The sequence below is a fragment of the Sciurus vulgaris genome, assembly GCF_902686455.1.
Source record: "Sciurus vulgaris genome assembly, chromosome: 6".
Lineage (NCBI taxonomy): Eukaryota > Metazoa > Chordata > Mammalia > Rodentia > Sciuridae > Sciurus > Sciurus vulgaris.
In genome coordinates, this window is record NC_136466.1 from 126,504,902 (window position 1) to 126,524,641 (window position 19,740).

Below are 19,740 nucleotides of genomic sequence, written 5' to 3' on the forward strand. Positions count from 1 at the left end.
CACAATTCATTACTTTGTAGTAAGATATTCTCTTCTTGTTCCTCATCCCTATTTATTTTACCCAGTGAAGAAGCATTCGAAGCCTTTCCTGGTGAAGTCTACCCTCCTGTGTCTGTCTTCTGCGTCCTCTGCTTTTAACTCTGTATTTGTTTCTCTATAGCTTGGTTTTATTGGGCTTTGCAACACTGCATCCCAACTGCTTCCAGTTATCTCTGGCTGGCTAGTCAGAACTCAGAGTAGCCGTGGGTGGGTTGTGCTACAGTACAGAGAGGCATGTGTCCATGGCTGGCTGCTCTGGGCCCTGTTCTCTGTCACACCTGATCAGATTTTTGAGACATCATCATGCCCCAGGGAGGGGACTGGTTAAAATAAACTGTTCAGAACACTCTCTGGCAGAGAGTGGCAATCAATTAGGTTGTGAAAGAAAAGAGAAAGAAGGGGAATCATCCTGGAAAGGATAAAGGAAAACAGAACAGGAAGTGGGGACAAGATGGGGCAAAGGGTTAGTTCTTATCGCAACCAAACTAGTGCATCTTGCTCTGTATCATCTCAAACATCTCTGTGACCAGCACTTTACGAGATATCTGCTGGTAACTGCCATCTCTTTCACAATCCTGAATTTATGGGTGCCCACGAGAAAAGAATACAGTAGCTGTTGAAAAAGACTCCCACATGAAGCCCATTGTGCTGTCCCCATAATTTCAGCCTGAATCCAGGCGTGCTGACATATTTTAAATAGGAGTTCTGTGTGCATCCTTATTTACTGCAGACTGCAGACAAGCCATTCTGCTATGTGGAAATCTCTCATTTCCCTTCCCTACTGTGTCTTTGGTCAACGGTTATACACTCCCTCTCAGACAGCTGGTTGTGTATTAAAGTCTATTTATAACAGTCAATGGACAACTGATTGTTTATGGGGCATCGTGGCAATTTTTGCTTAGGGAGGACAATTGGGGCATTTCTTCTGTGTTAGAGTGGGTTCAGCCACTGGACTCCACAAACACTGCCTCGCTTGTCCTCCATTCTGGGGACGGAGGTTACCCTCAGTGCTGATCATGAGTTCGAACCCAGCACTGGCCTTGCTTCTTTAGTCAAGGGTCTTGGGGGCTGTACAGTGGAAAAAAAATGAAACAATAATACTTTGTGAAGAACTGAGAAATACTAAAGTGCTCATAGCTATGAGGAATAGCATACTAAAAATCTGCAGTAGAGCTCAAGAAACTGTAGATTTTTTTCTACAGTTTTTTTTTTTTATACTTTTCTGTACCTCTACTTAAATTATAACCATATATTAACCTGTTAGTATTCAGAATGGGAGATAATTATTTTTAAAAGTGTTTTAAATTTTTAATATAGGAAAGAATATGAAGAAAAATTAAAATGGTCTATATTCTCTTTGCTCAGACAATACTTTCTGTATTAAAAAAATCCTCATTTGCATATGGTTAACAAGTTCAATGGTATAGGTGAAAATTGAAAACACCTTCATAATTATCAGTTCAGAAAAAATTGCATGTGTATATACTTGCAGATAGGTGTATCCATGTTTGTGGAAGAATTTTTAGAAAGTATATGGAACTGCTACAATAACATGGTCCATCTCTTGACTTGATGATTTTGATTTCAATTCATTCTATTTCATCTCTAAAGCAGTATATCACATTTGTTGTATTGTCTTCTCCAGGAGATGTTAATGATTACAGTAAGTATGATTTATAGTGACTTTTAAGAGTTAATAAGAAGAGGATATAATTTGTAAAGTAGGATTTCAGAATTCTCAGTCACTTCATTTTTCAAACCAATATTTTTGCTTAATTGAGTGACTTTTGTTTGATCCATATTTTTCTATTTTTGTTTTTTTAGGGCCAATCTAGAAAAGAACCAGTCTTATATTGCTGGAGGAATTTTTCATTAATTCTGCGCTAGTCTGGGCCTGCTTTCCAGAGACAGCAGGTGAAAACTCATCATTGTTACTTAGGAGGGCCTCTCAGAGGAGATTTGCTCCTTGGACATTTTTCCTTTGGTCTCTGATGCAGCAAAAATGAATTAATAATGAGGTGCAGATGAACTGAGCCAGAGCCCTTTCAAGAGGAACCTGTAGAGCAATGTCGTGATTTCAGTTCTCACATTCTGCTTAAGGTCTTGGATTCTTCTGGGATGCAAAACTACAGAAATGTTCCGTGGAGGATGGAATCTGTTTCAGATTGCTCAGACAAGATCATCATTCATATTCCTGGTTCCCACCAGAGGCAGAGCTGAAGGTTGAACTATTTAAAGCTTTCCTTGTAGCCACATAGATGTTAAGCTGTCAGATGGGAAGAGAAAACCATCAATTCATCTCAAATAAAGGCCCCTTTCTGTGGGTTTATCAGTGAAATGTTGCAGAAGTTCTACAGTAACTGATGCCTCTGAGAGCTGTTGGAGGTGGAAATAAACAACTAAAATGGGAAGATAAGGTTAAAATAGGTCAAAAGAAGTTAGTATTTTCAGAATTGTATTCTGTATGTGAATATAGATACAAAGAAGGGAGTAGTCAAGAGAAACAATGATAGTACATAATTTAAGCAAAAAACCAGAAGCATCAGTTTGGGGCTATATTTTAATGGTGGTAAACTGGTTTTATTGGTGAAAAATTCAGTTCACCAGTTCTCTTCTACCAGATAGGATAATTGGAAAAAAAATTTTTTAATGGTACCAGTGACTGAACCCAGAGGAGCTTAACCACTGAACCACATCTCCTGCTCTTTATACTTTATTTTAAAATTTTGAGACAGGTTTGAGACAGGGCCTCACTATGTTGTTGAGGCTGGCTTTGAACTTGGGATCCTCCTGCCTCAGCCCTGGGAGTTGCTGGGATTATCTGCATGTGCCACCACACCTGGCAACACTAGAAATTTTTAAAAACTGAACTCTCTTTGAGCAAAAGATCCATGGAATACAATCTTCCACAGACTCTGTGTAATGTAATATAACTTTTAGAGACCAAAAGCTACAGCTCCCCTGGGTCATTCAAGCCCCAAGATACAGAGTGATGCTCTCTCCAGATGAACATGTTCTCTAACAGCCAAGACTGATGTCTGCCAGACGACTTTGGGATTGAAGGGGTTGGATATGTGTTCTTTATTTCTAGAATTCACTGACAAGGTAAGTTCCTAGGAATAATGCTTGGTGATTTTGAGGATCTTTTTCTCTTTTTATTGTTGTACCCACAGAAAGAGTGGTTTCCCAAACTCAATGAAACAAAGGATTAGAACATGCTTTCACCACAACTTTCTAGGGAACTTTGATAGGGGGAGGAAGGTGCATTATTCAGGAAAGTGACTTAAGGTCATTGGTGACAAAGCAGAAGGAGAGAGGGTGTTGGGGGGGAGACAGAGAGAGAGACTGACACAAGTAAAGGTCAACCTAGGATAAGAGTTGGTGGATAGAGAAGAACTCACTCTGGAGCTGAGGGGAGGGGGGGATCACTGTGTCCCTCCAGAAGTGGTAGCTGCCCTGAACCAGTGCTGCTTATGCTGCCTCATTGGATCAACTGGGCCTGAAAGAACTTAGACTGAAGACATTAGAATCTTTGTGGAGAGAGTTGGCATATTAAAATATTTCTCTAGTTAGACAGGCATGGTGGTGCATGCCTATAATCCCAGTGGCTTGGGAGGCTGAGACAGGAGGATCACAAGTTCAAAGCCAGCCTCAGCAACTTAGTAAAACCCTATTTCTAAATAAAAAAGGGCTGGGAATGTGGGTCAGTGGTTAAGTGCCCTGGGTTCAATCCTGGGTACCAAAAAAAAAAAAAAAAAAAAAAAAAAAAAAAAAACAAAAAAAACAAGTATTTCTCCAGGTAATTTTAATGTGCAATCATGAAATCAGTTTCCAAGCAGGGAAATAATATGTGTGAGGAATGAGGACAATATTCCAGAATATCCCATGGAAGAGTGGTATGTGCCTATGAGGAGGGCCGTGGTGGATGGCAGCCATTTCGGAGTTGAGCCACCACAGATGGTGTTTGAAAAAGTATTTAGGAATAGTTTAGTACAGTTTTAAATCAACTTGTGAAGTAACTCAATGCTTACAAAACTCTACAGAAAGAAATTTCTGTCAAAAAGAAAACTTGCTGGAGCTCCCCGAGGGGGGAGGGTTGGAGGTAGGCATACGGAGGCTGGCCTTCTGCAGCAGGTCTAACGTCCTATGAGAAAGTCACTTCCAGGATGGAGCTAATGCGTAAGAGTTACTAACTGCCCAGTATCTTCTCATGCCTCAGGACAACGCTGAACTTTCCCATTCCTGAAGTTCAGATCAGGCTGTCCCTGTCCTGTTCAGACCTCCAGGGCCAAACCACAGCCTGGGCAGAGAGGCCAGGAGGAAGTGTATGGAGAATGCTGGACAGCCCTGGAGGGAGAAGGGCTGGGAGAAGTCATTGCTGGGAAGTGATCTGAGATAGGTTGTGAGGGGAAGGAAGAAGGAGGCACAGGACAAGGTGACCAGCTGGAGACAAGCAGTGTGTCCACCTCTGCCCTAAAGATAGGAGGTACGTGCTGTGCTTAGGAGTGTCAGGCACATACCGGAAATTTCTATTACTGTTCTTTCTGGAAAGGGAGCTACAATAGAAATAAGGCATTCTGCCCCCATAGAAACTAATCCAAGGCATTGCAAGGTTCCGGATTATTTCAGAAACAAGAAAAAAGGAGGATTACTTCTCATTCTTCTTTCACTTCCAAGGCTTCACCTAACATAGCTCTTAAGAGTCTCACTTCCCCTCACCATTCTTATTGCTCAAAACTTCCAGAGGCAGGATACAGAATGATTTGGGGTATTGAGTGCTCACTCCTCAGGTTTTGTTGAATTTAAATTTTAAATTAAATTTGAACTTTATCCTTTACTAGTTGATAACTTTTAGAAGTTTCTTAGCTTCTCTCTACCTCAGATTCCTTATCTATAAAAGGGGATTTAAAGAGTGTCTCAACTCATTTGCTTTCAGGGAGGGCTGAGTGAGTTAATTCATGTAGAATTTCTACAACTATGTGTGACCCACAACGAACACATTAGTTTCACAAAGCATTAGTTATTTTAACTTTCTATCACTTTTTTGAAACTTTTTTTTTTTTTTTTTTAATTAGGGTAGTGCTAGGTACACAACAAACCTGAGCAGAAAACCCAGAGTTGCACACTGACCCTTGACCCTCCCCCTGACCCTTGTACACGCATAGCCTCCCCCTCCCTCAGCGTCCTGCACCAGAGTGGCACATTGGCTACACTGAATGAAGCCTAAGTCCACAGTTCACACTGAGACTCACTCTTGGTGTCTGTTTTATGGGTTTAGACAAATGTGTAACGACATATGTCCACCATTACAGTGTCACACAGAATAGTTGTGCTATCCTCAAAATCCTCTGTGCTTCGCGTGTGTCACTTGATTACAGCTCGCCTCAGATTGTAGACAATGACATTTCTTATGTAGTTTCATTTTCTCTTCTAGACGGAATAAAGTCGAGTCAGTTTATGTGAGTGACATAAGTTTACTTGTTCCACAACATCATACACGGCCCTTGGCAAATGTTTACTGAGTTATACGGGAGAAGTTATAGAGGAGATGAGCAAATGAATGAATGGGACCTGTGGATAGAGGCAAACGCTCAAACTTAGGTGAGATTTTTATTTTAATAACATTTTTAGTGTTTTCCACCTTATCTCCAGTGACTATTATTTTAATAGAAATAAATAAAAAGAAAGGCAAATTTTGTGTTTTATTTTAAAGGCTTTAAACCTCCTCTTTGTTCCTCAATTCCTTCTTTGCTCCCTGGTTCTTACTACTGGTTTCTCTTTTGGCAATGAGCATTATGTCATCCATGCCAGGAAGCACCAAGTTCTCCATTTGGCATTCATGTCGGGTGGTAGTTAAGAGCACAGACCCTGGATCGCTCCCTTCCTAGCTGTGTGAACTTGGGCAGATAAGTTACTTTTCTGGGTCTGCCTTCCCTCATTTGTAAAGTGGGTTGATGATAATGGTGACCCATGTCATAGAGACTTGTGAGGATTATTGTAGTTAATAACATGTGCTTAGTGACTGGCACATAGTGAGTACTCACAGTTGTTAGATCTGGTTAGGACACTCAGAATCAGTGCCAATAGGGTTCCTGTGCCAGTAAAGGACGGTTGAGAGTCTGTTTGTGCCCTTTCTTACAGCCACACCCATATACAGGCTTGAAGAACAATTCTGGCAAAAAGAGTTGCTTTTTTCAATTTTTTTGTATAAATCTAACTTTCAGCCTTGTGCTACCTCTTGAACTAAAGCCCTCTTGTGATATAATGAGTCCATCAAGAAAATACTTAAAGATTTGGTTACAAGATAAATTGTAAAGAGGGAATCTACTCACTCCCTTGCTCCTCCTTTCAGCCTTTGAGGACAACAGAAAAATGTACTGAGCAAGACTGGAGGGAGAGGGAAGCCAGCTGCCAGGAGTGTCTGGTTGGTCACCCTCCTTCCCAGCTCACCCTCGCAGGAGGTCTGGGACTGCCCGCAGCTGGAGAATATCACTTCCAAGCCAAGGCATCCATCACCTGATTTTTCATCATTTGAGAAAGATTCAATACTGTGACTTCTTCCAGTCGAACCTGAAGCTAGGCCCCAATTCCAATTCTCTTTGGTTATTATTATGCTCCTGTTAGCCTCATGTTTTCTTGGAGTTCCTACACAGGGCAAGGTTTGATTTGGTTGATATTAAAAACAAAACAAAACAAACTCAAAACTACTCTGTTTCCAAGAAATGGCTGATATGTTTCTATACATTTATCCAACAGATATTTTGGAGCAGGTATAGGACTAAGTACTGAGGTATGTGCAGGGGATACAGTGGTGAATGTCAGTGAAGGTTTTATCCTCATGGAACTTCCTGTCTGGACGAGAGTCAAAGACTGACTGACCTTACTGAGTTGGTCCAATGCCTCAACACCAAGAGAGAAAACAAAAGCCTTACACTCTTTGTCCTTTCTGCAAAGCTCCAGGATTATTTCCTATAATTCCAGGTCAAATATCAACTAGGAGTATCTAATCTACTCTCTTTCCCCTCCCCTCTTTGCCAAATTTTCTTTCTGAATCCTTCTTTGCCACACTAGATTCCTGTGAAAAATCTAGTTTCCTATGGTACTTCTGGATAGAATGGCGGCTAGATTGGGGCTGTCCAGAGGAATAGAATCAATAGGATATGGATATATACACACACACAAATGAAATTGGCTTGTATGGTTTTATGGAGGCTGAGAAGTATCAGGATCTATAGTTGGGAAGCTGGAAACTCAAGAGACTCAAGAGAGCCCAATCTGAATCTGAAGGCCTGAAAACCAGGGGAGCTGGTTTATGAGGATAAATCTCTGATAGTGTATATTGCAGTCTGAGTTGAAAGAAGACTTATGTGCCAGCTCAGAGACAGGCAGAGAGCGAATTTTCTTACCCAATCTTTTTGTTCTATTCAAATCTTCAGTGAATTGAATGAGGCTCACCCACTTTAGGGAAGACAGTCTGCTTTACATAGTCTACTGATTCAAATGCTCATCTCATCAGAAGCACTTCCATGGACACACCCAGAATAATGTAAACCAAATATCTGGACCCCCTGTGACCCAGTTAAATTGACACATACAATTATCCATCATATTGAAATTCAGGTCAAATATCCAAACTCTAGCTGCAAGAGAGGCTAGGAAAAATAAGTATTTGTCTATTAGGCTTAATAACCCACAGTAAGGTGGGTTCTACATCTTAAGGTAAAGGATTAATCAAACCTGCACAGAAAGAAAGAAAAGGAAGGAAGAAAGGAGAGGTCAGATACAAAAAAGAAAAGCAAATATTTCCTATAGCATAGAATTCAGTTTTCCTGATTCCAAATCTAGTGCATTCTTTACTGGATCATGGTTGCCACATTATTGAAATATTTTTCTTTTTTTAATTTTCAGAAAACTGGCTGATGGGGTGAGAGAGCACTGAGGATTCCATTCTTCAGTGTGTATTTAATTATTTCTACACTGGAGCAAATGCCATGGATTGAAGTTCTTTCATGGGAATTCAAGCCCCACTCTCTTTGGCAGTGAGTCCTATTTTTGGAAGTTGGAAAAAAAAATGCAGAGAATCTGGTTCACTTTTGGTCATGTACAGTAATGTTATTTTTGTGTATCTAGGATAGTGATATGGTCCATGCTTATTTTTAATTGGCTTCCTGGGGACACAAGGGTGGACGAAGAGGTCAGAGAAAGGCAGAAGACTCACTCACAGTTGGCGAGGATCCTGTCCTCTCGGTCTGTACTCACTAGTAGGCTCCCTTTTCTCTCTGAGTGCGGGAAATGTCTTCTTTCAGGGCCGACGAGGCCTTCTCTCATCTTCCTTCCTTTTGATTGCAGCTAGTATGTTCTTTAAGGGTTGGTGGGAAGTGATTTATTCCAAGAATCAGGATACCGGCAGTTGAATTGTAGCTCTGTCGCCTAATCACTCTGAGTGTTGAGCAATTTATTTTGCATCTCAGTTTCTTTATCTGTGAGACAAAGATATTGGATTAGGTAATCCCTAATTAGGGTGCTTTGGGCTGAAAATTAGAATACTGAGTAAAAAGTGACTTTAAAAATAGGGAATGTATTATATGTAAATCCAAACTCAACTCAGGGATCAGTTCAACAGTTCAATGATACACTGAAGGACTTGGACTCTTGTCTTACTGTGCTGTTATCTTTGGCACGTTGATGATGTTTCTCCCTATGCTTGGAAATGACTACCATAGTTGGAGACATCAAGACTATAAAATAAGTTCAGGTACCTCACATGAATGTAAGTGTACTATACGGAGATTTGTCTTATAAACAGTTGAATGTACCTAAGTTTTCTGTTTGTGAAAATGTGGTTAATGTGCTTATTATGGGGATAAGTAAACTACTTTCATTTTTTAAATGAAACAATTAAAATATTTTCTTTCCAGAAAAAAAAAATATAAAAGATGACATCAAGAAGGTCACAGAAGAGAAGGAGGGATTACTTCTTTGTGAGTGTTTCTTTAGGGAGGAAAACTTTCTGGGAAAGTCTGACTTCTTAGGTCCATGCCATTGTCTCAAGGAAGGTGGGAACATGATCAGACATTTGAATCCTACATGGTGTGAATCAGACTGTAAGTAAGAATAAAGTCCTGAAAATTCCTTTCTGTCTCCAGTGTTCTGTGAGTCTGTCCTTGAGGGTCTTCATCAGTGCAGACAAGGATCAGACCTTGGTATGGTGCTTGAGTGATGAGTTTTGCATGACTTTGGAAAGATAAAGAACAGTAGTCTTCTTCTGAGAAAGGTAGTGAGTGAGTGGATATTGGCAATACCTTTCAGAATGTTTTTCATGGGGAAGATAATGAATGACCTTTTGTGGGGTAATCGCCCTTTTTTTTGAGGATCCCCATTTTCTTCTTGTAAGGCAGCTTGGGATCCGCGGCGACTCTAGCCACCACTGCACGATCCCACTGAACTGCTGCCCCCTCGCTCGCCTCAGTTGCAGCTCACCAATAGCTCCCAGAAAAATGCACCGCAGACATGGGGTCTCACGCAAGAGACTTTATTATGCGGACGGCTAACACATCTGCTCAGGGTGAAAAGAAAGGAAAAAAGAGAAAGGTGGCATGTAGTTTCTCCCAGATATTGGAATCTCGTGGGCTGGAAGGAACCAATAGTGGAGGAGAATACTTGCAAGCTGACTGATGAACCAATAGCTATCTAGCATGTTAGGGCATAACTGGGAAGCAGGAAAATGGCGGCAGCGTAAGCCGGAAATTCCTGTAACTGTAAGAGGCGGGCACAGCGCAGATTGACAGGTGGTTGGGAGGCGGAGTATCAGCTTTATATTACACTTCTTCTTTTTTAAAATTTCTTCTTTTTAGATATACATGATAGTAGAGTATATTTTGACATATTATACATACATGGAATATAACTTCCCATTCTTGAGGTTGTATATGATATGGGGTTGCACTGGCGTAATTGCCCTTCTTAAAGCATAGAAACATCATGTAGTTATACCAGATATGTACTTTCTGTAGAGTTTGTATTTTTGCCTGATTTCTCCCCCTCTCTTTCTCTTTTTTATATTGTATCCTCATCATGTGGCACAGTTGGAAGAATCCCATATGCCTGGATCTCAGGAAGCAGATACTGAGACAGAGGGATTAATCCTCCAGTGCTCGGTAGTGTAATTCTTCCACTGAGACTTGTCATAAATTCCTTGTGGCATCTTTCTTTTTACTGACTGCTGTGGTTTGAGTATTTTGGATTTCTGGTTTAGGGATGCTCAACCAGAGTCTATGTAAATATTCCAAGATCAAAAAGCTCAGAAATTTGAAACACTTCTGATACCAAGCATATTGGATAAAGGGTGCTCAACCTGTAATGTATATACACTGCTTAGAACAGCAGCTTCAACATAACAGGGGTCAATAATGACATACAAATGACACAATTCTTATGATCTTTCACCTCTACTTTAGGATCCCATAAGGTAGGGATCAGACCTCATTCATTTTCATATCCCCCTCAGCGACTGCCAAACATTATGAACATTATTGGTACCAAGTAAATGCTGGTTAAGGTAACTTCAGAAGAATGTTGATTTTCTTATTGGAAATGCCCTGGACAAATTTAAAACAATAAGACTCACATACCTTTTTTAGATCATGATTTTAATTTCCTACCAGTAATAAGTGTTTTGAAAGTTGTTTGATAGAGCAGTGTTGGACTTTCACCAAGTCTACTCTGAATGCTTTCCAAGTCCCCTCCGTGAATCTGCCGAAAGTTTGATGCAGGTGACAAACAGGCTGGGAGCTAATGGAGTAAACCCAATGACAGCTACAGACATATGACTAAAATGTGGCCTCCTTGCAGTGTTGTAATTAAGTTGTTAATAATCAAATATACATAATGAGTCCAACACCTGAGCAAAAAATGGAGGGTTCAATGACAAAGAAAGAATTAAGGCAATAGAAGAATTATCACTGTTCCAATAAAATGTTTCACCCAAAGTAAATGTTCTCTGCACTGAAAGAATTCTTAATTTCATTTCTACCTCTAATTGAATTAAATCTTAAGAACATTGGCCTTGGACTATGATTCTGTCAGAGTATATTTAGTTATATAAATCAAAACCCAAGAGAAACTTCTTCAGAACAAACAAAAATTGGGAAAACAGGGCAACTGGGGTCACAGACCAAAGTAGCAGTTTTTAAAAATGTTAAGTATTAAAATTTAGAACCCTTTCTACAAATACAAATATGACCCGATTATCAAATTGAAAGGTGTTAAGAGCTCTGCTTCCATGTATTCTCTAACAGTGGGATCTGGGGAGTACTGTGAGAGTAGAAAGGTCTTGTCAAACAATGTTCAGTATTTACTAAAAACAAACAAAATACAGTGGATATTAAAACTTTTTAAAAAATAAAGCCAAAATGGAAAATCTTTCTTGGTAAACTTTAGCTTATTTCCATTCTTTCTTGTACCTGGCTGATATTTACTCAGCATTTGTTATCATTATCACTCTCCTAATGAACATTCTAGACCTTATCAACAGTATGGGTGAAACACTGGGCTGGATTGTTGTTTTGTGGGGGCTGTGCTGAGAGGTGGAGGTGGAATATGAACATGAATCTTGAGGTCTCAGAATCACTGGCTTAAGGGAAAAAAAAAAACAGAGGGCTGAGAGTATTTGAATCTTATACTTGTTCTTTAATTGGAGCCAAGTAATCTAACCTGGGTACCTCCGTTTCTCCATCTATAAAATAGTATAAGTTACAGATACTACTATCATCATTATACATATTACTACCATTACAAGAATTGCTTACCAATTAAATCATGTAGAGTATGTGAGAGCCTTTTCACTGTGTCTCTTAAGCATTTTCTGTATACAACATGAAAGACCTTGTATATCACTATCCTAACTGTTCCTTCTTGTTACAAAAATAGCAGCAACAAGATCTCCCCAGAATCAATGGAGAGATCAATAATAGAGTTTAAAAAAGACAACATTGCAAAAGACAGAGGTGATTTATACCAACGATAAAAATTCCAAGGTTATACTATAAACAAGAATTCTTGGATCCACAGTACAAGATGTCTATTCAAGATATGGAAGCTTACTTTGTGGGTATGATGGAACAGGGAGCTACTTAGCACTTCAAATTTCATAATAGATATTGGACCAGAGCATGGAAGTATATGCTGAAAGGAATCTGGGGAAGGAGGATGCTGATAGAAGTTCTACCAACTAAGCCATAACAATAGGGAGGTGGCCCCAGGTAGCCTGTGGCATCGCTGTGTCTTCACTGGCAATGTCCACTCACAGATGCCAACAACCTGTCTGTGCTCCCACTACCTAAATTGCTACTTGCCAGGCCCCTCTTCCCTCCCAATATCTCCTGACATTACTAATGCCCACCAGGTATGGGGATTGGGCTCTGGATCCCAATCCAGATCAGGTTGGCCATGGCAATTTCCTAGGCCCTTCCAATCTCATTTGCTTAACCTCCTGCTGCAGCTCTGTCTTGCCCACACTCAAAGTTAACATCATCTCCTAACTATGTAGATGACATGAAAGAAGAACAATAACAATTTTTCTAATGAAAATGGCATTTCTTCACATAACGTTAATCCTCAGTTGAGTCTTTCTCCCGGTGGGCCATCAGCTCAGTTACCACACATTCAGAATTGCAGAGCTGTAGTCTCAAAAGAGCTCATTTTAGATGCAATTAAGTTTTATGTGAACTGTAGTATATTCCAGTGGTTCTAAAATTGTGACTTGCAAATTCCTGTAAGTCTCTGAGACCCCTTCAGGAAACCTGCAACATAAAACACTGTATCAATACTAAGACTCTACCTTCTAAACTGTATAGTCAGTTGCATCGATGGTATAAAAGTGATGGTAGGTAAAGTTGCCAATGCCTTAATGAAATTAAGGAGCAGCACCAAATGGTACTAGATGTCACTGTCTTCTTCACCATCGGCAACTGATACAGTTTTAAATATTCTGTGATTCGGGAAGTCTGTTTCAAGAAGTACTTTCTCTGTCAATCAAAGTAAGTTGTCTTGATTAAAGAAATTCTGCAATTGTTTGAATTAGCACTTTATTTTTGGAATGCCATTTTTACTTGAAAGAAGGACTGAAAACCTAGGAATATTCAAACGTGAGTATTTAGCAGACATTTTCCCCACAATGAACAAAGGAAGGCCATCATCTTAAGAAAAAGAACTGGCAGTGTTTTACATTGCAGACTCCCTGAAGGAGTCTCAGAGACTTCCAAGTGTTTCAATCAAATATTAGAATTCTAAAAAATTTATATTTATCACCGTGAGATGATATTTAAAGATTTTTTTCTGAGATCAATGTTATATGCTAGCCTTATATATATTCACAAATACAACTTTCTCTTATTTTATAAATTAATATGTCAACACTTGGAGAATTTTCACAACTACTGAATTAGCATCTTCCAAATGCCATTGTGTAGCATTACGTAGATATCAGGTGCAAATTATCCATCTAAAGTGCATAAGATACATGTATGATTGAACTAATGGTGTGAATCTACATTGTGTACAACCACAGAAATGAAAAGTTGTACCCCATTATGTACAATAAATCAAAATGCAGTCTGTAAAAATAAAAATTAAAAAAGGGAAAAAATAAATTGAAAACAATAAAGTATATAAGAACAAAGGATGTTAATGTAACAGGATGAAAAGCTTATAGACATGGTTTCAGATTAAACTACTATTTGTTGAGTTTTAGTGTAGTATTTAAAAAACACATCCACAATTATATGAAAAGGTTATCAAGATGTTCCTCTCAATCACAGAAGTAGCAAGATCTAGTGTTCTACAGTAGATTTCACAATAATCTACTACACATTTTAAGAATAACTAGAAGAATGGAACTTGGAGGCTCCAGACAGAAAGTAGTGAAAAAGAGGAAAACACTATCTTGATTTGATCAGTATATATTGTATTGATGCATTGAAGGATTACATTGTACCTCATAAATATGTGCAACTGTTATGGAATAATCAAAACTTTAAAAGTACCCTGATGTAATCATTACCTATTATATACATATATTGAATTATTTCATCATACCCCATAAATATACACAATTAAAATTAATTTTTCAAGAAGATATGTTCTTAACTGTGTTTTCCCAGTGAATTGAGTTTTTCCAAACTGGGAACTTTCTAAGAAAGTGTTCCATGGTGTTTACAAAGAAAAATTATTCTCTTTTTTCTAATTTATACTGTGTGAAGATAAATCTTATTAAACATGTCACAACAAATTGAATTCGAAAGCAGGGGGACTTAGTGTCTGTTAAACCAGACATTAAAGAGACTTATAAAAATATTAAAAAGTGCTATTCTCATCACTAACTTTTTGGTTTTGAGAAATCCAATTATTTTCATTTAAGTGTTATGTATATTAATATAGGATGACTTTCTAATTTTTATTCATAAATAAATATTTTAAAAGTTTCTCAGTTTTAATTTCCAATACAGTAAGTATTGATAGGTAAGTATTGCTTTATAAAAACAAGCTCTTTGTGGGTCCTCAATAATTTCTAACTATGTGAAAATGTCCCAAGACCAAAATATTTGATAAACATTAGTCTATTAGAATAATTATCAAATAGAATAATTGTGCTAATCATAAAGTCATGAAATATTGGCAAGCATACCTAATAAATTATTTTTATTATGTTATGGTATAAGATGTTTTCTTTGTGTTGTCCCTCATTAGTGATGCATAGTTCAGTTCTTTTTGCAAAATTGCAACGAACATGGTGCATTAATATAGCATTTCCATTAATCTCGTACATACATCTTGATGAGTAGCCTCAGATGATCTGTAATTCCTGTTTTCAATAAATAAATTTATGCCTTTAGCACAATTCAAGAGAAGTGACCAATGGAGTTCAATCTAAACAAGAAATATTGTATTTATGTTACTTACTTGATGGCTATCTTGTAGTTCTGACCCCAATCATGAGGCGAACTTCAGCTTTGCCATTTTCTCCCTAGATGTGTGAGGGTAAAAAATATATATAATTAAGAGGAATATATGTAAGGTTTGTATAGTTGATGATTTTGATTAATGGCATGGTTGCTTTTCTTCTATGTGAATCTTTGGTAGTGTTTGATTTCTGTTTTAATCAGCTTTTTTGCTGCTGTGACTAAAGGATCTGACCAATACAATTGTAGAGGAAGAAAAGTTTATTTGAAGGCTCACAGTTTCAGAGGTCTCAATCAATAGAAGGTTGGCTCCATTCTTTTGGGCTCAAGGTGATGTCAAACATCATGAACAGGAACATCATGGCAGGAGAGTATGACAGAGGGAAGCAGCTCACATCATGTCAGGAAGCAGAGCGAGAGAGTCCACTTGCCAGATACAAATATATATCCAAAGACACACCCCAATTCCCACATCTTTTAGCCACACCCCACCACTTCAGTTATCACTCAGTTAATCCCATCAGGGATTAATTCACTGATTAGGTTAATGTCATGACCCAGTCATTTCTCCTCCAAACCTTGCGTTGTTTCACATGTGAACTTTTGGGGGACACCACATCTAAACCAAAACAATTTGTAATCACTCATTTTAGAAGAACCATTTCTCATTTTCTGTATCTTTAGGAAGCCTCTTGGTCTCTTGGCCCCCTTTCTCAAGTTAAATATATCTTTAGTGTCTTCAGGTCCTAATGAAAATGTGCTATGTAAATCAAGTCCTCTTGAATATGACAGTCATTTCACCTTTGGCAAACAAATTATTTCAGAATTACATTTTATTGAGAAATGTCTTTTTGAAATAGAGACTTCATCAGTAAAGTTTTTAATTAAAACTGCAAATGAAATTGAAATACATGGAGCTAGCTTTCTGTTGTCTGACTCAATTCTGTCAATATCCTTCAGCCTATCCCACCTTTGGCCCACCTGAGCATGGGCTTGCCCAGCACATGGATAGATGATTCTCGAGTTAGTTTGAAAACAGTTCCTTTTGGGTTATTAATATTTTGCACACACACAGAACCTTTCTACTTGCTGATGAACTATCAGGACCAGGAGGGAAGAGGCTAGTTTTTGTTAAGTAAGTGATTTTGAAGGAAATTCACCTGCCTTAGAAATGAAAATGTGCTGATATTATTCAAGCATTATATTCAGGTCTGCATTGTCAATAGACATTCTTAAAAAAAAAAAAAAAAAGCCTCAGCACATGTCTAGATTTTAGTCCTCCTGATTCAACTCCCTGCAAGTGACTAAAATGAACTAAACTGTTTGATAAAGGAATTAAGTGATCTTCCATTTAAATATTGCAGATTCTCTGTTAAATATAAAGACTTTTTCCCATAAGGAGGCTCGTAGGTATCTAATGACTACTCCAAAGGAGAGTGAATAAAGACATATTTGAAGAGGATGCTTGCTAAGAAAGGAATATGCTTCCCGATTTGTGTAGTTTCAGTCCTATGAAGCAGTTTAGAGTAGCCCCATCTAACCACACTCTAGACTGGAATTAGCAATTGCAATTAAAATTTTAGTAATTGAGCATCATAGTTGAAAGGCAGGACTTTGTGACTTGGGACATGTTATTTAATTTTCTGAGACTGTTTTCTTAACTGAGTTGAAGATAATAATAATGCATATCTCACAGGGCTATTGCAAGACTTCAATGAAATAATGCATATAAAACATGTAGAATGGGCTTGGCACAGAGTTAGGGCACCATAAAGTTTAGTTGTATGTGTTGTTAATACTATAACTAGTGTTCTGTTGGAAAAGCAGGGTACAGATTCCAAAGAACCATTGACCTGGGACATGTGTCAAAATTTTCAGTTTGGATTGAAGACAGTTCATACCTCTGAAATCACAGGCTGATGAAAGACGAATGAAAATTGCAAATAGCCTTATGTTATTTAAAACTTGATTGGATGCAATAAAACAAGCTCAGCAGTAGGATAATTATGGCTGAAATTTGCTTACTCTTAATCAACTATAGTCATTTAGAGAAACCTACCATTTGAATCTCAGGTTCTGGTGGTTAACTGAGGGATACAGAGGATTTCTCCCCTTTTGGCATTTGGGTGTATTATATTTAGGCCAATTTTGGGATCATTAAACCTCAGAGGTTTAATTCAGAGAACAAGAGTGGCACGTTGGAGCCTACCAGACAAAACAGATTCTAAACAATCTGGCAAGAAATCTTCTCCTAGGGGCTTTTTCAATTTTAGACAATTAATCAGTCATTTTATAGTAGGTGAAAGTATTAGGCCCAACCTAGGATTGTCTTGAAAAAAAAAAAAAAAAAAAGAGTGAGAGAGGCTGTTTAAGAACTATATAATTAAGGGAAGCAACTGTTTGCCAATGGAAACTTGTGCCACAGCAGTTCCTATTTCAAAATTCATCTGGAGAAGAGGAATTAATATATTCCAAACTATGAATTTATTATGAATTTTGACAGTTGAGCCCAAAGTTCCCAATTAGGGTTTTTAAAGATGCAATCTCTATGAAATATTTTCAATGATGATTAGTGTTCAATTCTAATTTTGCCTTATAATAGTAATTATCAAACAAATTAGAAAATGATAGATTTTTCATGTAAGAGTAATCAAGACTGGTTTCAGCTTTTCATTGTCTAGTGGTATATAGATATGAAGAGTTTTCAGATGAAGGCTAATATATGTAGAAAGCTATCATTCTTTAGATCCTTGGTACTGAAAGTGTGTCTTAAGATAAGCAGCATCTACCTTATCAGGTTCCTTCTTAACCAACCATTCTAATAAGAGCTCTCAACTACATTTTAATAAGAGCTCTAGGAAATTGGTAGGTACAGTAAATGTGAGAAACCCTGTTTCAGACTACAGGAAACTAATCATATAATCAGAACACCTTCAGCCCTTAGCACCTTGTTCCATATTATTTTCACTCTACTTGACAGTGAGAGTCAGCATGACTTTTAGAAAAAAAGTTCTTAAAATTTATTAGAAAATCAATGAAAGTAAGCTATGACATTTCACATGCACAGAAATATGTAGGAATTAATACAAACTACCATCTTAAATCTATTGTTATGTTTAAAGAGATTTTAACATTTTGTCATATTTGACTCTTCTATCTCCTGATTAAATTTTTTTTATTGTGATAAAAGTATACATTCAATAAACATCATTTTAACCCTTTTTGGGTCTACAGTTCAGTGGCATTAAATATATTCACACTGTTGTGCAATATCACCACTATCCATCTCTAGAACTTTTCAATCTTCCTAAACTGAGATTCTTTACACCCATCAAACAATAGCTCCTCAGCCCTCCTTCTCCCAGCCCTTGGTAATTACTATTACATTTTTAAATGGATTGACTATTGTAGGTACCTCATTTAAGTGGAATCTTGTAATATTTGTTGATTTGGGTCTGGCTTATTTCACTTAGCATAATGCTTGTAAGGTTCATCCATGTGTAGCTGGCATCAGAAAACTTTCTTTGTAAGACAGATTAATATATACCACATTTTGTTTATCCATTCTCTAATGATGGGCATTTGGGTTGCTCCTACCTTTTGGCCATTGTGAGTTATGTGGCTATGAATATTGGTGCATGGTGTATGTTCAAGTTCCTGTTTTCAAGTTGTTTGGATACATACCTAGAAGATGAATCGCTGGGGCCTCTAGCAGTTCAATGCTGAAGATTTTGAAGAGCCACTGTACTGTCTTCCCTGGTGGCTGTACCATTTTACATTCCAGTATACAAGGGTTGCAATTTCTCCACACCATCACCAACACTTCTTTCTATTCCTTCCTTCCTTTCGTTTCTTTCCTGTCTCCCCTCTCTTTTCTCTTTCTTACTCCTTTCTTCCTTTATCTCCTTCTCTTTCCTTCCTTCCTTCCCATCCTTAATGAGTATGAAGTGTATTTTACTGATTTGCATTTTACAAATAATTAGTGATATTAAGCATGTTTTCATTTGCTTGTTACCCATTTGTTTATCTACTTTGGGGAATGACTATTCGTGTCCATTGTCCATTTTTAAAAAATTTTTTCAGATGTTGAGAGACCTTTATTTTATTCATTTATTTATATGTGGTGCTGAGAATCGAACCCAGTGCCTCACACATGTGAGGCAAACACTCTACCACTGAGCCACAACTCCAGCCCCCATTGTCCATTTTTAAATTGTGTTGTTTCTCTTTTGCTGTTGAGGAATAGTAGTTTTAAAAATATATTCTGAACATTTATCCTTTATCAGATATATGATTTGAAAATTTTCCAGTTCCATAGATTGCCTTTTCATTCTGTTGATTATATCCTTTAATGAAGAAAAGTTTTTAATTTAATATACAATTTATTTATTTTTTCCTTTTGTCCTGCACTTTTGGTATCCTAGCCAAGAAATTATTACCAAAACCAGTGTCATGAAGCTTTCTCCTTATGTTTTTTTCTAGGAGTTTTATAGTTTTAGCTTTTATGTTTAGGTCTTTGATCCACATTTAGTTTTTATATATGGTATAAGGTTTGGGTCTAACTTCATTCTTTTACATGTAGATATCCAGTTTTCCCAGCACTATTTGTTGAAAAGATTATTCTTTTCCCCATTGAGTAGTCTTGGCACCTTTGTTGAAAATCATTTGGCCATATATATAACGGTTTAGTTTGGGGCTACATGAGTATATATATGTCTCTTTTTATGCTAATTCCAAAATGTTT

At 37.7% G+C, this 19,740-nt stretch overlaps 1 long non-coding RNA gene across 1 annotated transcript; it reads left to right on the forward strand.

Moving 5' to 3' along the window:
• The first annotated feature begins 4,445 nt into the window (after positions 1 to 4,445).
• LOC306664764 lies at positions 4,446 to 6,525 on the forward strand. The gene is made up of 3 exons (XR_013764792.1): positions 4,446 to 4,525; positions 5,474 to 5,640; positions 6,392 to 6,525. It is a non-coding gene; the product is annotated as an uncharacterized lncRNA (long non-coding RNA).
• Positions 6,526 to 19,740: the final 13,215 nt, after the last annotated feature.